Genomic DNA, 22,681 nt, shown 5'->3' with positions numbered 1-22,681 from the left:
AGAATCGAATCAATTGAAATTATCATTTATCTTGTTCAGAATTTAAAATGTTTATTTCTATTTTTTAAAATTATATCGAAAATGAAAATAACCAAACTTTGAATCATTATGAAGTTAACAATTTTACCAACTCAAGTTGTTGAGTTTGTAAAATTATTGATAAAAAACCAAAACAATTGTTACGTGAAACATTATTGATAAAAAACCAAAACAATTGTTACGTGAAACATTATTGATAAAATAACAAAACAATTGTTACGTGAAACGTTATTGATAAAAAAACAAAGCAATTGTTACGTGAAATGTGAACTGATGACAGAGTATATTTTTTCTGGAGTCTTTACTGAGAAAAGCAAAGGGTAAGTAACTTTTGATGTTTATATTCATATTTAGTTACATACTCTCATTCCTCTTTACCTAGTACATCTAATTGATTTAAAAGCCAAGGACACTATATCTTACAATGTTTTGTTATTAGTAAAAAAAATCAAGATTTTTATGGATGCTCTAAAATATAGAACAAACCTTTAATGTAAAGTTACTTTTATATTAGGTTAAACACTATAGATAATGCAGTAACTGCTCTTTGCCAGTGTTTCACATTCAGAGAATGAAGGATGTGTCATCTATGTGATTGTGTCTGTGTATGTAAATGTGTCTATGTGTGCATATAGTCTGTTCAGAATGCACAAATTTGAAATGCCTATCTTCCAAATGTGTGTGTGTGTGTGTGTGTGAGTTTAAGCTTCATAAAATGAGTACAGGTAACCTCCCTTTGAATATTTCTTTGTTTCAGAGGATGCTCCTTTCCACAAATGTTATAATGGTAAGTGACAAACCTTTTTGTTGTTGTTAGTTACAGCTGATAGAACTTAGCAGGAGCTGAGGTCATAATTTCTCCATAAGTGAACCAAATAATGACATAATGCATTCAATATTTTTATACTGGCCTAGTAGCACAAAAAAAACAACAACAGATTTGGCTACTTAAATGACACACACTTAGGGGTACATAGTAGTATTGACTGAGCACCTAAGTGTGACTGGAAATCTCTCAGATATTTTTCCTCCCACATCTTCAGAAAAAAAAAATGTGACTGGAAACCTCTCAGATATTTTTCCTCCCACATCTTCAGAGAAAAAATATGTGACTGGAAACCTCTCAGATATTTTTCCTCCCACATCTTCAGAAAAAAAAATGTTTGGACCAGTAGCATAGAAGATGCTCTATACAAAAGTAATAATACTAGAAGAGTTCTCTTTGTTTTGAAAGCCCCACTTCTTCTCCTCTCAGGCTCCTATACATCAGACAGCTGTCTATACATAACCCACACACAGATACCCCTCCAAACACACAGATGGATTTTTTAATAAGTGAACTATTTTGTTTTTCAAACTTTGAACATTAAATCTCAAAATAGTAGCTTCTGTTCAGAGATATATTCTTTTGGCTTATCAGTCTGTTCAGGGATATATTCTTTTGGCTTATCAGTCTGTTCAGAGATATATTGTTTTGGCTTATCAGTCTGTTCAGAGATATATTGTTTTGACTTATCAGTCTGTTCAGAGATATATTGTTTTGACTTATCAGTCTGTTCAGAGATATATTCTTTTGGCTTATCAGTCTGTTCAGAGATATATTGTTTTGACTTATCAGTCTGTTCAGAGATATATTGTTTTGACTTATCAGTCTGTTCAGAGATATATTGTTTTGACTTATCAGTCTGTTCAGAGATATATTGTTTTGACTTATCAGTCTTTTCTGAGATATATGGTTTGACTCATCAGTCTGCTCTGAGGTATATGGTTTGAATTATCAGTCTTCTCTGACATACAAGGTTTGACTTACCATCAGTCTTTTATGAGGTTAACATATGGTTTCAGGTGCTTATTAGTCTAAGGCCATTGAGACTTGAAATAAACTTTCTTAATTACCAGGTCATCGTTATGTTCTAGCAATTTCCACATTGTGACCTTACTTATTTGATCAACTCAGAATTCATATATTAGAATTCATATATTTATTCTGTTGTTTTGTGTTGTCCACTGGCTAGCTGTGTCTAGAGCTGGAGAGTTCTACTAAAAATGTATCACTGTTCCAGTGAAATCATCTAAAAACTAGAAAACATTTATATAACACATGAAGACATAATAAAAAAAAAGTTTAGATAAAACCGAAGATAAAGGGACATAATTAAGCAATATTTGAAGTTTATTTAATCAATTCTTTTCATTCCTTGAAAGTTCTTTCAAAACTGTTTTGTTATAAACCATATTTTTGTTGAGCATTCTTTACTAATTTCTACCAATTAAGATGCCATATTATAATTCAACAGACAAAGGCATGAGTTCTTACAGTGTTTTTCTGGGATATCATTTTTTTTCCCCACGAATGTCAGACATTAAATCGATTACTTTTACCCCCAGAAGAGATGTTGGTTGGAATACATCATAAATATCTATACAAATCAAAGACTTGTACTAGAATTTTATCGGCAGAAAAAAAAACCCTAAAATTCTGAGGTTCTGCCCCTATGACAACATCGGCCACGATGTAATTGTGATACAGTCTCCTCGATTTCCTCTCCGCGTGCACATGTTATTTGATGCTGACTGATAGCCTCGCTTGATTGACTTCGAGGCGAGATGCAGAGATTCCAGGAGCCAGTTGACGGAAATGTTAGGGTGACGTAGTTTTAGGGGAGATTGATCCGTTTTTTTTTCTCTCCTCTCTTGAATTTATCAACATAGGCTGCTAAGTGTAGTTCTCATACTATATTGTCATAAACGTTTGGCCTGGTTCTTGACCTGGTCGTGTTTTTTTATTCTTAACTTAAGGATTCTAGTTACAAAGATTATATCAACTCACTCTGTCCGTCTGTCTGTCTGGATGGAAATGTGTTCACGTGATATCTCCCACTTTCCATTCTCGGATCAAGTTGAAACTTTAAAAATTTCATTCATTGTCCCTAACCCTAACCATGACTCAATCGAAAAACTGACTAATTATTTTATCAATCAATCATAATTAATTGATTTCTTTTTATTTAGAGACAGTGCAATAATTGATTTATTTTATTTAGAGACAGTGCAATATATATATATATATATATATATATATATATATATATATATATATATAAAAGAAGCAGTCAACTCTCTCTCAATGTAACATTCTAAACCTTAGGCAGATTGTCAACTCTCTCTCTATATGTAACATTCTAAACCTTAGACAGATTGTCAACTCTCTCTCTATATGTAACATTCTAAACCTTAGACAGATTGTCAACTCTCTCTCCATATGTAACATTCTAAACCTTAGACAGATTGTCAACTCTCTCTCCATATGTAACATTCTAAACCGAGCGTTTAATGACATCAAATGAGATCCAACCAATCCTCCATATCTCAACACGGACACTAAATCTAAACTTGCATTCGAAGGAATCACGAAGAAAACCACCCAGTCACAATTTATTTAATACAGGGAAACCCGCTTAATTGCATGGCTGCCATACAATCTCTCATTGCGCTATTTAATTAGCCGGTTATGCGAATAAACGGAGCGCTCTTCAGATTTTTTTTTCTATTGTTATGCGACTAAGCGTTTCATGCTAATATGCGGTATGCAACTAATAGGCTTTCTCTGCATTTTTATCACGGAAATTAATATACAAATTGTCAGAGAACATGCAGATTGATAAGTTATAATTGAAGTGTTTTTTTTTAAATACCTTTAGCTCCTAATTAGGATTTGAAGTTTTGCACAGCCTAACACATTGCAACGTAATTCAATTATCTAATGATGTAACTCAACAGTCATTTCTTGTTACGAAAGGGTACACACGCACACACACACACACACCCACCACCCACTCGCACACAAACAAACACACATGTCCGTGATACTTTAAAAAAAAAATGGAAATACATTCTTGCTAAGCAGATTGGTTTCTGAAGAAGTGGCCGAAAAGAAGGGGACCAACTCTCGCAGAATAAGCCAAGGTAAGGGATAACAGTTTACATCCAAGCATTTAGGCACTCGGCCCATTGGAATTTCGGAAGTGCCAATGACTTATGAATACTAAACTTGACTATATTTGACATTATATGAACTTAAACAAGAAAAAGTGTCATATTAAAGTTACAAACTACATTCAGAGATTTTGAAAAACACGTTTTTTTTTTTTTGTTTTTTTTTTTTGCTATACTATTATATTTAAATTAGACTTGAATAGGATTATATTTAATACTGACTGGAAGATGTAGCAAGAAGAAATATTTCATAGAAATGTGAAATGCCGCACAGATCTCGTATCGAGCTAAATAAGTCGACCAACTTTATCTCCTTTGTCTCTATAAACTGTTTTAATTTCTGCTAAATTTTTCACTCAAAGAATCTTTTTCAGTAGCCATGTAGTTAAGAATGTAATAATATAGAGAATATGAAACCCCAGAAATAAACTTAATAAAACAAAGCAAGAAACAATAAGAACCTTCCCTCCCCACCCCCACCCCCCCCCACCAAAAAAAAAAAAGAAAGTATTCTGCACATAATAATCTAGATTAGTCCAGAAGCTGTTGACTTCACCCGTGACTTTGTTCACTTCTCTCAAGTAAGTCTCAAGTCTCATACACACAAATGAGCCCCCAACCAAAGTTGGGATCAGAGTGTTTGGATTGAAAGTAGAATTTTATAGCACGGCTGGTTTTAAGTGTATTTCATTCCATGTTTCCATTCATTTTGAATTGTAATGAATTCTGTCCAAAACAAAAAAAAAACAATCTGGCTGCACGTAGTACTTGTCTAAGAGCTTATTTCTCTGGAGTCTTTAAAGTCCCACTGTCTCGATGCACGTAGTACTTGTCTAAGAGCTTATTTCTCTGGAGTCTTTAAAGTCCCATTGTCTCGATGCACGTAGTACTTGTCTAAGAGCTTATTTCTCTGGAGTCTTTAAAGTCCCACTGTCTCGATGCACGTAGTACTTGTCTAAGAGCTTATTTCTCTGGAGTCTTTAAAGTCCCACTGTCTCGATGCACGTACATTGGGCTAAAGGAAGAAAACGGCGAATAGCCAAATAAAACTTTTCAAATGGGAAGAAAAATGTGACACGGTATTTGTTGAAATGGTCAAATGTGTATGTGTGAATACAATGAATTTAAAATATTTTTTTCAGAATTTCAGTTTTGCTACGAGGACTACTTTCTTGAGTTTTATCTGTGTTTTTTATTTCCTGATCTATTGGTGCAAAGAATAGATAACTACTGTGGACAAAAGTTTGCTCCACTTAAGATAGCAAGACTTTGTTATAGCTGTCTCAGCTTAATTGATTCTTAGAGACTTTCCCTTTTAACTTTCAACTCAGGACTGTACATCTTGAGTGAGTCATTCAGTTCCACGCCAATTTGGTCTGTAATCAGTGGAAGCTCACTTTCAGTTCCACGCCAATTTAAACTTTTGAGTGTCAGAGAATTCAATGTCTAGCACATTTTGTGATGAATTCATCTCATGGGACGTGAGAATAAAGCACACAGAATAATAGCTAGGGCATTGGTTAGCGAGACATAGAGAGAAACAGGCTGAATTTTCAGAACAATTCAAATTCTTTTTCAAATTCTGTTGAATCAGAGAAATTCTCGAGGAAGCTTTTTTGTTAGTTTGTTTATAACTTAATCTGTTGTATGTGCTGGGCAGCGGGTGCTCATCTTCCGAATTCTATTTCCGCCTAATCTAGTTGAGCGCATCTATTAAAAGAAAGTCGTATTGAGGATAATGAAATGATAACATTGTAAGTTTGTACCCAAATGTAAAGATTGATACTTTGTAGATATCACGACAATAGCTTATTGATACTTTGTTGATATCACGACAATAGCTTATTAATATTTTGTTGATATCACGACAATAGCTTATTGATATTTTGTTGATATCACGACAATAGTTTAACAATTTAACCCACTTCAATACATGGCCTTACTCTCTGGCGTCTCTGAGTTATCTCTCGTTCCACCCTGACCCACGTGACTACTTGACATAAATTATGACAGACCAGCTCATGGTTTCATCATTCTGCATCGCCAAAAACTAGCACTTCCTTGTCACGTCGTAACCTTGAAAACACATACACATACATACACTCAGTACTTTATGACTATATATATTAGTTTTTTTTTCTTATAGACTATTGTGGCTCACATTATAATCACGACAGTTGAAGTCCAATGGCGACGTTAACTCTTTTTTTTTTGCTATTTACACTAAGATTTATCTGAATACATTAGGCATAAATAATATTTCTCATACCCTATGTTATAAAATATCTTTGCTTTCATCACTGATGGTGTTTTTTTCCCCCAAGTCTCACATTATTAAGGCATTGAATCTATTTTATTCTCCTTAGTAATTATCGCTATCATAGAAGGAGCCGTCTGTTGTTGTTTACCTTCTCTGACGTATTTATTCAAGAACCACTACTTCCATTCCGTTGCCTTTTGCGTTATTCAAGAGTTATCACACTTACTTCCCTTACACCCAAGTGAAAGGAAAAATCAATGAGGCGCTGAAAGAAATCTAACGATGACAGCATTCAATTATAGTTTTTTTGTCATCCAATTTTCTCTAAAGTGTATTTGTGAGGGGGAGAAAAAATAAAAAGTACGAGAAATAAGAAGATAAGGTAGCAGGAGAGGCAGGAGGGCTGTGTTTGTGTGCGCGTAGGTGCAAGAAATGGACAGAGCTAGTGAGAGGCCTAAAGTGAGATGGATTGATGGTTGTAGAGTCTTTTTAGGACATTGGACTCGACTATCCATGGAGATTTCTCAACTTACTGATTGTGCCTGACTTGAGCGTCTGGAAATAAGGTCGCGGGTGGTGTGCGTCCAATCACCTGGAAGTGTCGGCTGAGATCTCTCCAAAATTAATGACGTAGCAACGCCCTCACCCCATAGTTACTACACAGACCCTCCGCCCCTTGCCTCTCACTTTCCACCGACCTCTCTATCTCATGTCTTCACTTTTCGCTTTCTCTATTGCGCACACAAACGCATAAACACACATACACAAGAACACCACACACTCTTTGAATCCAGACACGATGCTTCTCAATGTTTTCTAGTTTTCCAACTCTCTCGGCCCACACGACCAAACATTCACCAGGGGGAGTTTTTTTTAACTGTTAACGGCTGCCGAAACAGGAATAGCCGCTATTTGTTTTTGTGTGGTCCCTCCCTCCGTCTCGTTTTGATTGCAAAAACTAGAAAAGATTGATAATCCGATATCATGATATTTAAGATCTTTAATTTCCTGAATGCGAAACGTTTAATTTTTAAATTAAAATTATGCATGCATTTTTTTTTATCCATAAAAATACATTATTTTTACACGTATTCACTATTAATAGGTAAAAAAAACAAGGGAGACAAAATTAATAAAGGAGCAGATAATTCTGTATATTTGAAAAGTATTACTAAATTAAATATATAGATATAGTTCGTCCATCGATGATGACCTCTTTGTCATCCAGGGGGCTGAGGGCTTTGCAGATACCCTCTACCTTGTTTAGCCGGCCAGTCAAAGCCGTTTCCGGGATGTGGCAACTGCGCATGCTACAGCTTCTGGGAGCCACAGGTGAGAGTTGGGGACCAAGAGTGAGCCAAGCTACCCTCAAAAAGAGGGTACGTCTGCCTGTCCACTAGAGGTGCTACCCCCTCCTAGATACCCCATACACCCCAAATTAAATGTATTCTGCTACAGAAGCTACTTTTTCATTAAAATGCTTTTTTTTTTCGCTTTAAAAGAGAAAGAATGCGTTTAGTATGTATAAGTTATGCATTTTATTAAATTAGAATCATATTGGGATACATATTTCTGCAATGTAAGCCGGAATGTATGTTTGAGCCCAGGTCTTAATTTACAGATTGGCCCTAAAGTGTACATAGTCGACCTCTAACGAGCGTACATAGTCGACCTAACGAGTGTACATAGTCGACCTCTAACGAGTGTACATAGTCGACCTAACGAGTGTACATAGTCGACCTCTAACGAGCGTACATAGTCGACCTAACGAGTGTACATAGTCGACCTAACGAGTGTACATAGTCGACCTAACGAGTGTACATAGTCGACCTCTAACGAGTGTACATAGTCGACCTCTAACGAGCGTACATAGTCGACCTAACGAGTGTACATAGTCGACCTAACGAGTGTACATAGTCGACCTAACGAGTGTACATAGTCGACCTAACGAGTGTACATAGTCGACCTAACGAGTGTACATAGTCGACCTCTAACGAGTGTACATAGTCGACCTAACGAGTGTACATAGTCGACCTCTAACGAGTGTACATAGTCGACCTCTAACGAGTGTACATAGTCGACCTAACGAGTGTACATAGTCGACCTCTAACGAGCGTACATAGTCGACCTAACGAGTGTACATAGTCGACCTAACGAGTGTACATAGTCGACCTCTAATGAGTGTACATAGTCGACCTAACGAGTGTACATAGTCGACCTAACGAGTGTACATAGTCGACCTAACCAGTATTTGCAAAACTTTTGATACGTATACATGTCTTCTTTTGTATTGGCCAAGACATAGTTGTGGTTCCTGATAGTTTGCAGTTTAATACTGAAAATATAAAGCTTCCTTTTTACCTGCCTGAGTGGACCACTCCGGGGGCCAATTATGATTTTGTGTTTCCACAGAAGTTATCTTTTATTTTAAATTTATACCCGACGTAATCTTAGGTCGTCAACAATGTCACTGATGAAAACCCTGAACACATTTGTGAAATATAGTTTCATTTATTTAAAAAACTCTTTTTGATGAAGAAAAACAGAAAGAAATATTAAAGCGATTTGAAAGTACTTCTGGGTTTTTCTTACGAATATGATGTACTGATATTTAAGCAATTTGAAAGTACTTCTGGGTTTTTCTTACAAATATGGTGTACTGATATTTAAGTGATTTGAAAGTACTTCTAGGTCTTGTCTTACGAATATGGTGTACTAATATTAAAGCGATTTGAAAGTACTTCTAGGTCTTTTCTTACGAATATGGTGTACTGATATTTAAGCAATTTGAAAGTACTTCTAGGTCTTTTCTTACGAATATGGTGTACTGATATTTAAGCAATTTGAAAGTACTTCTAGGTCTTTTCTTACGAATATGGTGTACTGATATTTAAGCAATTTGAAAGTACTTCTAGGTCTTTTCTTACGAATATGGTGTACTGATATTTAAGCAATTTGAAAGTACTTCTAGGTATTTTCTTACGAATATGGTGTACTGATCTTAAGCGAAAAAAAAAAAACATCTACCCGACAATAATACTTTACAAACTAAACCAATACTGGTGACAAACCTAACCATTCACTATTTGTTGGTCTGTAAACACAATTAGCCAACGTTACTAAATCATTGACAGAGACTGGCTGGTGCCAAAACGTAAAGCGTATGGCCCGTGAATGGGAGGAGTGCTCGGGTAATGTCCCTTATCCCAACACTCTTGGAAGCATGCCAAGTGTTAGATGATTTAGTAACCGATTAAACTCGGACTCAAATTGTTAAAATGTTGTTTTTTGTTTTTTTCAAATATTTTCTCAAATAGCTCAAATACGTTAAGAGTGGCTCGTAAAGTCGTTTTAATAAACCATGTAAGCTATTTCATTTATTATCGCATAGACAAAACAAAAAACCCAACAAACTCCCTGGTTATAAATATTACAAGTCAAAAGAAAAAAGTGGGCTTGTTATTTATTGTTGTATTTGGATTTCGCCCGAGACACTCCAATCCGGCAATTTTCTTCCACCTGTCTGGCCCATTTATTTATCTGGCCAAGTAATTCTACACACGGCGGGAAATGGCAGAGAGATTTTCAAAACCTTGTTACTCTTTGAGTGCCCTAGTCTGAATTGAAAGTAAACTTTTTTTGTTTGTTTCGAACGCTTCTAATTACCTGGAACTAGAAATAGCAACACACACTTCAAAACAACATCACCAGAAAGCCAATGGGACTGGACGATTGAACAACACGCTTTTTAAAACTAAAACTGATCAAGTCCAAATGCCCTTCCGTTGCTGTAAAAGTATTCAGGCTATTTATTACCAACTAAGTTACATTTTCTTTAAACTAAAGAACACCCGTGCAAATAGTTATTATTGTTCAAGCATGGTCTTTTGAAGACCTGATTACCTATACTTTAAAACATGCTCATTTCGTTGATATGTTTGCATCACATCAAATGGTTGGCTAAGGGTTGAATGTCTGTTTTCTTGCTATCATATGCATGCAGATGTTTACTGTTCACATTAGAGTCACACACATTTCCTAAAATCATCGAGTGCAATAGAACCTTTTTCTATGCCTACAGTTTTATTATTGCCCGCAGGCAGAAGTTTTCTTTGGCCGGATAGCACCGCGTTCCGGTCCGGATATGGCCCGATGGCCGGAGGTCGGGCATCTCTGGTTTATATCTTCGTGCTTGTTTTCACGGCGTAAAACTTTGGGCTTATATAGTCGTAAGTATAGATCTAGTCCGACGAGGTAGACGACGCATTACCCATTGAAACGTTACCAGCGTGATACTAGTCAATTATTAACAGCCCGTCATTTTATGGAGCTTTTAATGGAATATCTTTGTGGCCATTAGAGAACTTTTGAATTAGAACTTAGTTCTGTGTTGTATCACTCGATAAGACAAAGGTTTTTTGCATCAGTAATTTATGCAAGTTACATTCCTTGGTTCGGGTTTACTTAGAAATAGAAAAGAGAATGAAAACATGCTTTACAAAAAGCTCTCATTGTGGCGGGAAAAAAAACGACTCTTCAAAAATTAATTTGATGTTTAAAAAAAATGTGGGGTTTCTGATGCCTTACGGGTAAACTTATATTATGCTTAACAATAGACTTGGCGTATCGCACAATGCATTTACATTTCTTTCAGGAAAAAAAAAACCCACTCTATATAATCTAGAAATAAAAAACAAAACGTTATGTTCTATTGTTATTTTTTTTTTACAGTATTTTGTATTGATTGTGGGCCTTTACAAAATAATGTTGTTGTTTTTATCTTTGCTTTAAATGCATATATAAATATCTATTAATAATTACTGTATTGTTATTACATAGCAACTAATAAACAGCAAAATAACAAAACATGTAAGTCGCTAGAAACTGTCATAAGAGAATCCTTTACTCGGTGATATTAGTGAAACCTAAAAGAAGTGAAGCCATCACAGGGTGCTGGATGGGGCTCAGTCTAACTCGACATGAGACTTTCTGATGAGTGTTGATACTCGGTCGTTAGTTTGCAGTCCCAAACAACTAGTACAACTCAACCGATGGAGGCGACTTGAAATAAACACGAGCAGACTTCTGTTTAAACAAACTTGAATATAATTTGTTACTTATACAGATGCATAGATTTAACTTGAAAGTAGATGTATGAAGAAACAAGTGACTATGATTATTGCCTTGTATCGCCCACGTGAATTATATTAACACGAATTACGAAACACCACATTGTGGTTTCATCAGCAACTCTTCAACAATCGCTGACCTTTCTTCGTCGTTACGTTCGAAACAGATACACTCCATAACAATTGGGTCTAAGGGTTATATCAGACAAGGTATGTCGCCCCTGGACTTTAGTGCTGCTAGAACACACGCATTGCTTATTCGCAGTTTCCTTCATTCAGTGTGAAGAAAGATCAGCTAGATACAGGTCACGTGTGTTGTAGAGCACGGGACGTCTTTCTATGCGATTTGATTGGTTGTTGTTTTTTGTTCCTTTCCATTCCATCATTCTCTCAAAATCATTCTGTACGGGCAACTCGCGTCTGGCTCCAGAAAAACTGGTCGCCCCCCACCTCCGTTACGTGGATGTACACGTTATTTCTTCCTCACCCATTCTCGTATCAAGTTCAAACTTTACACAATTATTTGTTGTACCTAAAAAAAAAACATGAGTCAATAACATAAATTAACGAATTAGTTAAATAATTATTGGCAATTAATTATTTTGTTTGGTATCGAAAAAGGGAGATAAGTGCTACTTATTGCGAGTTGTGGTTGTATATGTGGAGTTATTCTTCTTTTTACGTTTTGTACACATTTTGTTTTCTCCCGTTCTCGGATCAAGTTGAAATTTTGCTCAATTATTAATAGTCTATGACAATACATTAATCTATCAGAAACTTAACCAATTAGTTAGTCAATTAATGGTAATACATTAATTTTTATTTTATAAAGAAAAAAAAAGGAGTTTACTCCTAACGATAACGGTAACAATAAACAAATAAACCAATTAGTAAATCAACTAATAAATACACCCTTTTCAGGTCTTGCGATCTATGGGGTAGATGATATAAAAGTCATCTGTTTCTGCGGCCGACGGTTAACAATGGTATCATGTGTCCAACACAACCACCAACCGCCTTTTCTTTTCCCCAACTAATGTCAGGTTCCCATTAGAGTTGGGTGGACTCAGAGGCGCATCAAATTAAACAATCCAGCCTTTACTAGGATTCGAACTCATTCGAATCAATTAGTGGTCATTCATTATTTTGTTTTGTATAGAAAAAGGGAACTTATTCCAGCAGTATTGTGATATATTGCAGTGATTTTGCGGTTCCTTAGAAGTGATAAGCTTTGTAAGTTTTTCTTTTTTTTTTAAAGAATATTATTTTCTAACGTCTGATAATCACGTGATCTGAAAAATGTACAGCGCCACCCACTTCCTTCATGGCATCCTCGAGTCAATCGTCTGCTGGAAACAAAACGTTTGGATAAATCCCTTGCCGGAGCTCTTTGATTTAAGAGCTTAGTGCTTCTACAGGACAGCGTTTCCCCACCGATAAGGGGAAAAAAATTAAACCTCGAATCTCTCAGACTTAGTTGTATGTGCGATTCCCGATCTAGAAATCGAATTTTTCGTATCCATTTACTGAGATAAATGAGGATGTCTTCTTTTAGTGGAATCGAATATTTCGAGGCTATTTACTAAGGTGCATGAGAATGTCTTTCTTTTAGTGGAATCGCCATTGGATAACCTTTTCTTGCTTTATCAACAGTCAAAATTTCAGAGCATTGTTTTATAATTTTAAATTGAATAGCATATTTGATAAGATGATTGAAATTGAATTTGACTTTGTTCTTCTCGCTTCCGAAATCTCTTGACTTATTCGAATAGTTTACCCGCTGCTTTTCCCGCCACATGCTTGTAACATTGTTTTTGCAAATGTTACTGTAACGGTTACATTAAGCTGTCGCCAGCTGTTCTCTTGTAAACATATTGTAATGACATGGATCCTGCGTAGAGGCGATATCTTCTGGTGGCACCAGTTCTGGATTCACTTCTGGAAATGATTTAGGTGCTTGCATTATTGTTGGATATATTCAACTTGCATGCCCTGTTGTTTCATTACAAGTAGGTAGTGCGATTTAGAGACGCGTTTTGTTTTTGTTTACAAAGCTGACATGAACTCACTCTGTCCGTCTGTTTGGCAGACGTTGTTAAAAACGTGTTTTTCCCTCCAACTTTCCATTCTGGGATCAAGTTTAAACTTTACTTCATTGTTCAGTGGCGATGATAACACATCAATGAATTATAAAAAAATTAACCTATTAGTTAATTTCTTAGTGCTAGTTAATTTGGTTTTTATATAGAAAAAGCAAGATATATTGTGCAGTATTGAGAGATCAGTCAATAATTGATTAGTTCTTTCCTTTACATTAGCCTTTTTTTTAAATTATTGTTTTTAATCTGTTCTATGTAAGCAGACCAGAACATTGTTCTGTTGTGTCTTAGTTTTTTTGTTTTTTTTTTTACTTCACTGATTAATTTGCCGTTAGCATTAAAAAAATTCTTCAATGAAACTGCCCACATTATGATTTTCCCTTACACACACACACACACACACTCACTTAAAGAATGGAATTATAATAGCCTTTTTTTTTCGGTTGGGGCGCCGATTTCCACAATTTAGTCTTGAATGCCTTTTTCTTTAAAAACCCTTGAATTGCAGATGATACCCTTGCTTGAGTATGATGAAATAGTTTGTATATTGTTTTGTTTTTTAACGAAATCTTTTTTTTTTCTGATAGACCCCCCCCCCCCACACACACACATACTTTGTTTCCTTTTCTACGCACCTAAGAGTGCAATTTAGTTTTTTTGTTTTTGACTTCATGAAAAAGTATTGGCTAGAATGAAGATATAATCAATATCGATTTAAGACAATTGACCGCTGGCTGTTTGGAACGAAAAAAAAATAATTAAAAATAATTTAAAAATATATAAAAAATGCTAAGTCGTTCATGATAATTTTAAGTAATCGCAAAGTACAAATTTCGTATTTTTTCGTGACCCCAAGTAGGAAACTATTTCTAAAGTTAAGACGTCGCTAAAATACATTCACGTTCTTCGTGTCACCGAAAAGAAACAAAAAGTCACGTGTTTACTTTCAAAGTTATCGTTCTCTGTTTTTTTTTTTTCCCCCTTTTTACAACATTTACAACATCCAAAATGAAATAGTTCTTTAGTTCAGATGTGTGCCGTCATGTCATTGGAATAGAAAAGAATGTTTCATTTGTTTTATGACTGTGTCGCTCTTATCAACGTCTAGAAAAAACTGATGACAAGAGATTGTTTCAAATAAAGCAAATTATTTTGTGTGGTAAAGAGTCACTGGAATAGCCCCACTATCGCCTACTTTCGACCACATTGTAGACTTGTTCCGTGACTTTCAATCCTCAATAACGTCGGCCTAATTTCACCTCGTGGTTTTTTTTTTTAACCCATTTTTTTTTTCTAGCCATAATAAACTTTCTTTGGGTCACACATAGGCACGCGCTAACAGACACACACACACACACACATCACACAAACACTCGTACACCAGATGTTGACTTCTTTACTATTACTAGTAACTTTTCCCGTCTCCTTGCTGGAGAACAGAGCCATCAAATAATTTTTTGGGAGGAACGAAAACAAGTTTTGAATTCAGTAGATGTCGCAGTAGAAAAAGATAATGTGCCGCCTAGTTCTAACTAGGACATGAGACCAAAGTGTTATAGTCTCACAAAGTGTCATTCTCTTGGAAGAGGACACTGAAACTTTGATTGCTACTGAAAACTTTTGTAACTGTGATTTTGCAGGAAGCAGTAGTGTACGGAGATAGCGTCGTTCCATTCAACACAACTTCCGGTACTCATTTTTTTTTTTCAATAATTATTTCATATTCAGCGTTAGAGTTTTTTAATGTCCCAACAACAGAAAGATCAATCCGTTGTACATCTCATAGGATCCAAAGTTCGAATCAGCTTAATTTTATTTGTCACCATGTTGGTATTCTCTATTAGAAATGTCGAACACAGAAAAACATTTCTATAAGCAATTCTCTTTGTTTTAAACTTGATTTAATCTCAACTTGTGTGCATACGTCACTCACACACATTTGTCGCACACTCACTGACATAAATAAAACTGGATTTTTTTATTTTGTTCGTTCAAATATCCGTGACTGAATGCAAACTTAGCTGATTATTTCTGTGGCATCCTCTCTGAAATCTACGGCCCTGCCCCTGACGACAGACATAGAATATCACTGCGCCTTGTTTTGTCTTTGAATCTTGACTGACCTCGACCATAGACCTAGATCAAGTTTATTCCTATAAGCCGGTGTTTCCCAAGCTGTGTTCCGCGGAACCTTGGTGTTCCACGAGTCCTATCTAGGTGTTCCACGAGTCCTATCTAGGTGTTCCACGAGTCCTATCTAGGTGTTCCACGAGTCCTATCTAGGTGTTCCACGAGTCCTATCTAGGTGTTCCACGAACCAGTGCTAGATCTACGAGTAGGCCTACACGTGAATTAATCCCAAAGTAAATTCTGGAAAAAAAGATTCTTGGTAACAAAATACATTTGATAACATCACTTTGAACTTTGAACTGGCCTAGATTCTAATTTTAAACAAAGATACAATAAAAGATCAACCCTTTAACTGATTTCTGCTCACGTTTTTCTGAACAGTGCTACACTATTTCAAAACGAGCTACTTGTAATTTTCCTCTAACATAGTTGTTGGAAACATTATTTTCTTATGCTGTTACAAAGTCAAAGTCTAGAGACGCCACACTAGATATTAGAATTCAGCTTACAAATATCCTGCCTGATATCAAGAAGCTATGCTCTTCAAGGGCACAATACCATCCTAGTCATTAAGCCTTTTATATATATTTTATCTGTATTTTTAAAAATGTTAATGCTTAATGTAGAATATGGTTTAGTTATCTTTTATATATATATATATTTAAATTATAAAAACAATCCAACCTAAATAATAATCAAAGTGTTCCTCTCAGTTCTCCGAATGTCCAAAGTGTTCCTCTCAGTTCTCCGAATGTCCAAAGTGTTCCTCTCAGTTCTCCAAATGTCCAAAGTGTTCCTCTCAGTTCTCCGAATGTCCAAAGTGTTCTGTTACGTGAGAAGTTTGAGAAACACTTCTCTAAGCTCTTCAACTAAAGTCAAATAATCTATTCTCTCCAAGTCATTTGTTTCTGCCGAGTGTGAAATTCCTTACCAGTCCGTTGTACTTCTCTGGAATAAAGTCACGTGTCAGAACAGGAGAAAATCTGCATAATTTGAATAGATTAATTCCCCCTTGTTCTCAGCGACCCAGTTTGTCCTGTACTTAACTGAATTTTAACACTTCCAAATGTATTCCAAATATATATAAAAAAAGGCAAATAGATTCTTCTAACAAGAAATAAAAGTCTTCTTCTTGTTACGATGGCTCCATTGTAATTTTGCGCGCCAGGAATATTTGTGTAATTATTTTGTTTACCAGCCGACCTTCACGTGGCAGACGTCAGGAAATCAAATGCCAGATTTTGTGAAAATTTCCATGAAATGGTTTAAATTGGTCAAAAAGAGAAAAAAACAACAACACAAAAAAACTATGAAAAACCTAATTTTAAATGTCTGGTGAATCTAGTGGACGGGGAAAAAAAGTGTTGATTATCTATGTAATTAAAAGTTTTTCGATCAATTGTCTGCACTCTTTAGCACTGTAACGTTAAATTTCTGAACTATTTTGCTTGTAGCACTAACTTATTTTTATTTCAATGCCTCTATTCATATCAGAACTTCCATGAGGCACAGGGGTGGACACGGATCTCAAAAACGGCTCTAAATATTTTCCTATAAATTTTATAGTTGATGTATATTGTTTTGAACAAAAATACTAGCTCGTTGGCCATAACGGGGAAACTTTATTTTGACTTATTTTGAAATGAATATAAATAAACAAAGCTCAGTTTTGATTTTTGAACTAGGTCTAGATCTAGATCCACCATCGGTTTAAAGGACTACGCGTTCGGGAATTTCTGAATGTAAGGCATTATTGATTCGAGAGTTTAATAAATTAAAGAAAAATTTTACGCACCGTCAGTTAACGAATATCAAGTTTTGATGACGTAATAAACCTCTTTTCCAATGTAATCTTTATCTCTATAAAATTATCACCCTATAAGAAGAACATTTAATCAATTTTTGACGTTCTGCTCAATAATCTGCCTTTGCCATTAATCTTTGGACTCGAAGACAAATTTTATTACAAGTTGTATAAAGGAGGGATTGTATTGTTCTTCAACAGTATTTTTCTATTTTGGTTATTTAGTTGTAGTAGTGATATTTTATTCTAGCGTTATTAACACTGGTCGGCAGCGAAACAATAATGGGTAAATCTCCAATAACGGTACATTTTTGTAAAGTCTTGATGGTATTGAAAGTAACATTATTAGCACCTCATAAGTATGCTGTACCTAGCAGCTCTTCCGCAGGCTCTTTGGTCAGTAAAATCAGTCTTATGAACGGTTGTTGGGAAAAGTACTAATTACATTTAACATACATTATAAACACTTTATAATCTTCAAGATTGCTATACTTGTCACTGACTTTTTTTAAAACTTCACTTACTAATATTAAAGCTTTTTTTTTTTTTTTTCTTTTTTTTTAGAATTTTTTAAAAATCATATTAAATATTATTTTTCGAAATTCCAATGCTATATTTAATACTTAAATTTGGTCTTAGACTTAAAAATTAATCTAATTCAGACATTTGTAGTTTTAGTTTCATGATTTATTTCCATACGTTTTTTATTTTATTAAAGGCGATTTTAAGGACTAGATTTTAAAAAAATGCAATCCTTCAGTACATCATGTGATACACTCGACATGGGATTATTTAGCAAGTCTCCAAAAAAATAATTATTAATTGCATTCTCTTCTGTGAAGTCCCGCACGTAGCGTTATCATAGTCTCATTAAAGGCTTGACTAATTAATTTCACACCTACTGACTTACTCACTTCATGGCCTTTGTAATCCCACACCAGAGATCATCTTGACCTACCTACACATTACCTCTAGCTTTAGTTTCTGCCTGGTTGAAGACCCACGGACTTGAACCTGAACACCGAACTTTTTGGACGTAAGGTTGTCGTGCTAATGATGACATGCAGACCACAGGGACTTTTGTTTCCCGTCTGTCTCTTATAGGAGTTCTTTTCTTTGTGTCAAGCCCAGACAATTGTTTTATGAAAGCCGATATTCTCGTTAACTGTAACCGACTGATTCGGTTGCGGTGGGCGAGATCGTCCATTTTCAGAAAGTAATATTTTTTAGTGCAACCAGGATAAGCTAAATATACCTTACTAGCCGGATATTACCCGCGGCCTGCGGGTCCTAGTTTGTGTTTACTAATCTAGTGGATTGGATTTAGATGTATGTTAAACGTAGCTAATGACCCTTTCAAGTTTTTTCTCTTTCACTACGAAAATAAAATTAGTTTTGTGAAAATGGGTTTACCCGAAGCCGATACATTCATATGTATTAAAAACGAAAGAAGCGATAGATGAATAGGATATAAAGTACAATTAAAACGGGTTTACCCGATTTGTTAAATTAATGGTATTATAAGTAAGTTAGGACGTTCTGAATTCGCAGATATATGGAACAAATTTATGTAAAAATGCTTTTGAAACACAAATTTGAAGTTTAATTTGATTACATAATGAAATCAATAGACTATATTTATATATATAAACTATATGTGCAAAGTGTAGTTCTTAAAATTAGATCTAGATCTAAATCCTTTCGATCTTTTCTCATGTCAATATTGTAAACAAAGCCTAGATCCATATAATACTATAGCTTTAATAGAGTTGGTCAACTTTTTTTTTTTTTGAGGGTCTTAAGTTTGTTCTATGGCTACAATACATACACTACAGTCTAAGTTAGTACTCAAGGAACATTTCTGTCAAGTTTTATCACGATTGGTCAAGCGGTTTTTATTTCTATTCCTAACATACATACCTACGCCTTACTTTCTACTTTATAGTATAGATATTTTAAACTGAAATTACAAAGGCTGTGTCTACTGTTTCCTATTTGAACCTAACCTCGTCACGATGATATTATCCAACGCTTAATTATAAGTTCCCTTTTCAGACGTTGCGATCTATAGGGCAGATGGTTTTATGGTCATCTGTTTCTTTGACCAACGGTTAACCGGCAGGGAGTCATGTGGTCAGCACAACGACCAACCAACCACCTTTACTTTCCCCAACAAAAGTCAGGTACCCATTAGAGTTGGGTGATTTCACTTAAGTATACTAAGTACTAAATCCCTAAGGCCAGTGGTGTCAATCTTTTTTTTTTTTTTTTGGACCAGAGGTCAATCTAAACCAGAGTTTTCGCAAGGCCTTAATATATGTTCCACGAACTACTGGAATAATTAACTAGTAGGCCACCACGTTAATTAATTAAAAAAAAAAAAGAAGAAAAGTCTTTCGATAAATACTCAGAATATACGAAAGTGTTCTGTTCAGGAAAAAATTGTGTGAAACACTGAATTCTAAACCGTAAAGATTTTCGACACAAGTCTTACGGACCGCAAAAGAAAAAAAAATCCATGTGTGCATGGAGGCGATATTTTACAGCGTCAGTATGCGTTGTGGACACAGGGAACTGGCATCGTCACGGTCTGGAGGGCTGTGGTTTGGACAGCACTGCCTTACGCTCTCAAAAACGTCCCTTTACCTAACATGAAATTTCAGTTACTGATAAATGCTTACCCCAAACTGCTGCTTTATCTAATTTAAACTAATCTAACATCTTTTACAAAGTGAACTTCTGAATCTTATAAGAAACAATTCCTTGACCTTACTTCCATTCATAACGAAGGAGACGGGTTGGTCTCACAATATATGACAACCCTAAGTCGGAGTTCATTCTTACTTTGTAACGTCTAATCCTAATCAACACAAGATATTACACTATCTAACTTGAAATGAATATGGTAAACGGTTGATTGAATCAGGGTTCGATCTCGTGAAGTGAGTATAACATCAACCCAGTGTGCTGGCTACCAGACCCATGAGGTTTTAAAGTGTTAATATTAGGTAGTTCCAGTGGCTGCTAATTGGTCTATTTTGTATTTATTTGGCCTATATAGCAAAATGTAAGCTTATTTTGAAATAGCGCTCGGTAGCATGGCGCTAGTGAGATGCGACCGAATCATTAGGTAACAGTTGACACAGCCTTTGTTGTTTTCCTGACAATGGTTTGGCATCCTTTCGAAAACAAGGAACTCTTCAATTCTTTTGTGTGTGGATTCAACAGTTGTCGCCTACGTAATATTTGTCTTTCGCTCTCTCTCTCTCTCTCTCCACTCTTTTTTCCTGGTATTGTTGTGTCTCCTTTGTTTTTTTTTTTTTTTTGTAGCAGATATTTGTTTTCTATCATTGTCTTTGTTCCTTCAGCTTTCACGTCCATTATCCTCTTTATGTAACCTAAGACTCAGCTATTAGCCATTAAAGATGTTTTTGAATCGGTTGACTGACAGTTTGCATTATGGGGACGAGGGAAGGGTTAATAACAACTATTGAGAGAGGGGGGGGGGATGGAAGGGGACAGGGACTAGGTCACCAGAACTGTGTTTTAGTAGCACATTAACATACTTGGGTTGCTTGACCTTGTTCTATTTCTCTCCCCCCCCCCCCACACACCCAAACACCGCTTTTCCTGACACCAGCCTCACTGCAGTCTCCACTCGTGGTGTCCTCAACAAAGATGTCTTATCTGAAGGGGCCCAAGGTGCCAGACACATTGATGACGTCAAAACCAAGACTTTTTCTTTACCGCCATTTTGTTGTTTTTGTGTTCTCAAAGCTGTGCAGAGGCGTGCCCTTGTAATAGGGAGCACTAATCCGTTTTTTTTTAACTACTTTTTTTTTACAACGCTAAAATGGAATAGCTCTGTGTCTTTCATATAAGTTTCAATTTTTGCGATTAAATTTTCAACCACTTCCACTCCTCCAAATGTCACCAAATTTTGCGTAGAAGCTCATGCTCGATGACAAAACATGAATCAATTTAACAACTAAACAACTAATTAATTTTGTTTTTCATATAGAAAATGTACTAAGCTACTTGGAAATAAGCCTTGGGGTAGAGAATTAGGTCGTATATTAGGTCGATGGGAAAAGAAAACAATATTTATGGAAAACAAGGATAAGCGTTGGTTAATTTTTTGTTTCTTCACAAAGCTTACGTCCACTCTGTCTGTTACTAAACTGCAATTCTTTCCTAACAAAACACAAATCAATAATTGAAAAAAAAAGCAATTAGTTCATTTAATACTGCTAATTAATTAATTTTGTTTGATATCCAAGAAAGGATATGAGACTTACAGTATAGATATATATAATTATAATCAGTGCTTTTTTTTTGTAAACAAATATAGGTGCTGGTACTCAGTGATTAGGTACCGATACTCAGTGATGGATTGCCTAACTTTTAACTACTAATAAATTAATAATATACGTTAAAATACAAGAAAAGTAATAATTTCCCCCCCCCCATTCAAAAAGGTGCCGTTACGCCTTACCGGTGCGTACCGTCACAAAAAAAGCCCTGATTATAATTATCCCTTTTTTTGTTTTACTATAGATATTTTTTTTTCAAATATTATTTTTAGACCTAAAATCAAAAGTTTATTTTTTTTTTGGTATTGTTGACATTTTATGATTTATAATAATACAGGTTAGTCATACGGTATTCTACATTCATATGCATATGTTTTTTGTTGTTTTTTTTTGCTGTGCGTTTTTTTTTTTCAACGCGCATTTGAGAAAGACAATGAAAGTCCTAAACACTTTGCGCCATTGAAAAAAGAACGTGCCAGTTACCATCTTAGCATTTCCGCACTTAGCTTGACACTCGCCCCTTTCCTTTACCGTGACCAAAGTGGTTATCACCGTGGACGCTGGGCCTTGACTACTAAGTCGTCTCACGCGATTCTTTGTTTAAGTAACGGCCCCATCAAAGGAAGAAGCCGCTATAGGTTTTGGGTGGTCTTTCTGTCTGTCAGGTTTGGAGCTCTAAAACTAAAAGGGATAGCGAAAATTCGACGCCACCATATTTTGTAGTCTGCTTCATTGTTATAACAGCTACTTTTGCTTTTTTTTCTTTTTAATCGAAAAGTTTTTTGTTTGTTAAATGGAATTTGCTAATTGCTCCCCCCCCCCCAATATCAAATGTGGGTTTCTGTGCAACTCTTTATGGTCCTCGATGAACTTCTCAGTACGTCTCTTTGCACTTTAAAGTAGAATCTCAG

At 35.5% G+C, this 22,681-nt stretch overlaps 1 protein-coding gene across 1 annotated transcript in view; it reads left to right on the top strand.

The window, feature by feature from the left end:
* Positions 1-22,681, top strand: part of LOC106052530 (general transcription factor 3C polypeptide 1-like) — a 241,653-nt gene that overhangs the window by 34,769 nt on the left and 184,203 nt on the right. The window lies entirely within an intron of this gene.

The sequence above is a fragment of the Biomphalaria glabrata genome, chromosome 4 (assembly GCF_947242115.1).
Source record: "Biomphalaria glabrata chromosome 4, xgBioGlab47.1, whole genome shotgun sequence".
Lineage (NCBI taxonomy): Eukaryota > Metazoa > Mollusca > Gastropoda > Planorbidae > Biomphalaria > Biomphalaria glabrata.
The sequence above is the reverse complement of the archived record's forward strand: the minus strand, read 5'-3'. Positions and strand labels throughout refer to the sequence as shown.